This window comes from Akebia trifoliata, chromosome 15, assembly GCF_017979445.1.
Source record: "Akebia trifoliata isolate Shusen 1 chromosome 15, ASM1797944v1, whole genome shotgun sequence".
NCBI lineage: Eukaryota > Viridiplantae > Streptophyta > Magnoliopsida > Ranunculales > Lardizabalaceae > Akebia > Akebia trifoliata.
Genome location: NC_141389.1, coordinates 10775104 through 10779516, shown reverse-complemented (window position 1 = coordinate 10779516; position 4413 = coordinate 10775104). Strand labels below are relative to the sequence as shown.

At 37.8% G+C, this 4413-nt stretch overlaps 1 long non-coding RNA gene across 1 annotated transcript; it reads left to right on the top strand.

Annotated features, from left to right (window-relative positions):
• Positions 1 to 272: 272 nt before the first annotated feature.
• Positions 273 to 2604, top strand: LOC147384326 (uncharacterized). The gene is made up of 2 exons (XR_015172910.1): positions 273 to 832; positions 2341 to 2604. It is a non-coding gene; the product is annotated as an uncharacterized LOC147384326 (long non-coding RNA).
• Positions 2605 to 4413: the final 1809 nt, after the last annotated feature.

Sequence of the window (4413 nt, the reverse complement as noted above, 5' to 3'; positions counted from 1 at the left end):
TGTGGGTCACCTCAGGCCAAAAATGTAAAATTTTGATGGAGACATAATTTGTAGAAATTGACTACACCATTAGATCCGGAACGAAAAATTAGATGAAATGGAGTATTCATTTGTCAGTTTTGGATTCCGAATGATCAAGTTATCATCGATCAAAATAATAGGCGAAATACCGATTTCGTCCTAACTTTTATAAAAAAAAAAAAAAAAAAATTTAATTTTTTATATAACTCATCTTCCCCAACTCGTCCTTACAGCATAATAAACGGAAAAAAAAAATTGTTTTTCCTCCGATTCTTCCACCTTAGATCTTTCACAAACGGTTCGTCGTCGACGATCGACGCAGAAGGGAGAAATGTCCGCAGCTACGTTCTCTACAAAACCCACCCAACCTTTCTTTGTTTCACTTTCTATTTCACCCGATATCGTCAAAAATCAGCCGTATTTGGATACGGAAATTTCAAAACTTTGACCTCGGATTTCGTCCGTTTCGGGGTCAAATCGCTTTCTGACGCAGAAGGGAGAAACGTCCGTCGTCTCATTCTCTACATAACCCACTTAAATTCCTTCCATTTTCTCGTCTTTTTCACCCCGTATAATCAAAAATCAGTCGTATTTTTATACGGAGATTTTCGTAACTTCGACCTTGATTTTCATCGATTTCGGGGTCAAATCGTCTTTCGCTGTAGAAGGGAGAAGAGACGAGCACATCGAGATCTTCAAAACCACCGGGCCGGTTTCGAAAAGCAACCGCTTCGAAGTTCGGTCCATCTCGATTTTCGTGCCGTTCACCTCGATTTCCACGCACGTGCTTCAATTCCGTCGCCTAGTGATTGTAAGGAACTCTCAATCTCTATTAGTAATCATAGATTGTGAAAATTGCATTTATGATTTTATTGGAAAATTTGGGATGTATTTCCGAAATATAGAATTCTTTGTTTATTTCAAAATTCACGCTAGAAATTGCATGTTTGATATGTTTAATTGTATTTTTAACAAATTATACGTGGGTAGAGTATTTTAACGGGTTATTGCTATAAATTGGGTCTTGTGCACTGCTCGGACCCCGTTTTGATATGAAATTTGTATTTTTTTTTAATATTATTGATAGAAATAAATTCTATAGTTGAAAAATGTGATTTAATATTCAATGAACTCATATTGAGTTGATGAATATCAGAAAATGGATATTTTATGAAGAGATTGAAAACTGTAAAAGTCAAAAAAAAAAAGGAAAAAGGGTATGAAACGGTAAAATGTCAGAGTCACACCCGAGGGGTGATGTCTGCATTTTACGTTGTTGTGTTGTATGCAGGTTGGTGAACGGATATCCAGGGATAATGTTACTGGTTGCATGTTTATTTACTTTCTGTTAGCGCGAGGCGCTCTGTTATGTTATTTATTTTAGGCCGGGTGGCCACACTTGCATGGTAGGAAACTGGATATCTATTCTCAACCTTGTATTGCTAATTTCTTTTTTATTTTCAAATGAAAATAATATACATATGTAGCTATTTTGTGAGCTGTTAAAGAGTTTGTGAATGCCTGAAGGGATAGTGCGTCATATCATCCGGAGTGGTGTACTATCCTGGGATGTACGGTAGGGACCACCAAGCTCATACGTGGTATGGGACGCGTATGAGAGTGGAGTCACAACTGGAATCCGGGTTTATTCCTCTCTATCGTTACCAGTGAACTTGTAATGTAAAGGTGGTCGTATACGAATGGTTTGTATATTTGGGAATCACATGTACGCCTGATAGGCATAGACGAAGATGATTGGTCAGTGATCACTAACAATCTATAGTAGTCGAACGTTCTGACACATCGAAAAGAGACCCATTGCTTACGGTCACGTCAAACGGCCAGCCTGAGCCGGATAAATGGTCAACCAAACGTGGTAAGGGCAGCGACCGGCCACAAAATCAGAAACTAAAAGCCAAAAAGGAATTGTAACATCATGTCCCGACTGGGAGCGATCCAGTCGTGAATCCCAACTCTCTAATTCCAATACTCCACCATCGTGTATTATGTATCTGTTGCTTATTTTGATATATAAAATGAAATGCATGTTTATTGTTTCCATTTGATCAATTAGATTTGTATAAAAAGAGAATGTTATAGTAAGTACTGCTGATCGATGTAATGTGAGTTTTAAAATGTTTAGTTGCTCATCCCTGGCTATATGTACCAGTTAATCGTAGTTTTCTTCTGTAAAACTTTGTTTATTTTAAAATGATTCAGTATGTTTATTCGTTCATGTTAGGAGAGGTTATTGGCAGAAATTGTTGTTTCCTTACTGGGTAACCATTGTTACTCACCCTTTCATCCTCCATTTTTTAGTTTCAGATCCGAAGCTTAGCGAGGCAGGAGTAGAACATGAGTGAGAATCATCTGGTGGGTCAGATAGACAGCCAGAGTCCGTCACCTGGTAAGTATTGGAGTTATACTCCATTTGTCTAGGAGTATTATAGATTTGTATTGAGCGTTAGGACTCTTGTTAGAGTGAGAAAATTTTGTATAATCCCGTAAATTTTCTTCTTCCGCACTCTGATAATTCGTACGTTATTAGACTTATATAGGCTTCCGCTAGTATTATATTTTGTATATGTATGCAGGATTGTATGTCGTTTATCAGGTGCAGGTTGAACGCCTTGGAATGCTAACATAAACAGAGGAGACCATGCCGAAATTTCGAGGTGCTACATAATACCTCGAGATCTGACATGGGGATTTGTGTTAGCGTTCGGCGGGGCGCCACAGATGGTATCAGAGCATAGTATTAGATCCGTATGGGATACTGATCTGCTATGTTGCGAAGAGTTGACTGATACCACATATATTAGAGCGATAATCATAGAGTGTCAATAGGAATTCGGTATCCAAGCTCATTAGTAATTCCGTATTGGAATTATGAGTTCTTCCGTGTCTAGATGTTTATAGAGCCTTGTAAGCCTAAGATAGGATTTTAAGTTTATTCTTTAGTAATGGAAATGGAGTCCATTACTAAGTTCCAATCTATGATAGTAATTCATAGTTACGTAAGAGTAGCTTTGGCCTTATTATGATAAGTGCCTTAATACGGATAAACATAAGCTAGAGGAATGGACAAGGTAGAGGCCAAAACGCAACAGAGACAAGATAGGTTCTGGATCAGACATTTGACCTGATATCACAACCAATATCATTCATCGGATAGGTGGTTGAGTCTCATGACAAGTTTAGAGAAGAAATATGAATAATACAACCACCACCTTGAAGCCAAATAGAAGGAAGACAATTAGTTTCTAATAAGCGATAAACAATTACGGAACTAGTAAATTCATAGGAAAAATAACCATACATGAGGAATGAGAAGATAGACATACATACTCGATGGATGGAAGAATTTTATAAGAAACAATAACACATACCACTAAATCAATCGAAAGAAAGAGTTATGATATATTACGAATGTGGCAAATTGGGACATAAAGGAGAGCAATGTTCGGGTCAACGTTAGTTGATTAAGGATGTGTGGCTCTGAAAGATGCTAGACAAACCAATGTATAAGACAATAAGACCACCATATTTTAATAAAGTTGATAACGTATTCATGCCATCCCGAACAGACAAGAATAACGATTGGAAGTGAGTGATGGTACAAGACTTACCACGATTGCAAGACACACTACTAAATCCAAGAAATGAAGGAGAGCTGGACTTCTTCGCAATAGACAAACACTACTCCACCTCAAGGACCACTACCACAGGTCGTGCCTTTGAAAAATGATAGAATTCCCCAGTCCAAAGGACATGTAAATTCAAGGATGTGATAGTAGAATTTTCAACGATTACGTCTATCAAGATTTGGGGACTTTTCCGATCCGATTGAGGTTAATGAGTGGATTTTAAAGACCTGAAAGATTTTGAGTACCATGTAATACCCAAGAGATCAATGGGTGATGGTGATTACATTCCAGTTGAACGAGGATGCCAATCATTAGTAACGTTTGAGAGGAATATATTGGGAGATGGAGCGTTTGAGTGGGTAGAATTCGAGAGGATATTTGTTAATTGATTTATATTTGAGACTTCTCAAGAAGTCAAACACTAGGAGTTTTTGAGATTAATGCAAGGTAATCTATCAATTATAGAAACTAAGATACGATATTCATTAGGTTGTCATGATATGCGCCTGAACTTATCCAAACAGATTTGCAAAAGGCCCGTAGATTCTTTAGTGGACTATAACCCTACCTAAGGGCCAGGAGGTCAATGATTGAGACTACCAATTAAAGAGATACGATAAATCGAACGTAAAAGATAAAACAAGAAGAGATAGAGTTACAGACCTCCAAGGGGCAAATTAGTCGACCTCAGATTTTTTTTCCTCCCAGATCAGATCCGGACAAGAAACTGATGTATTCGAGGCCA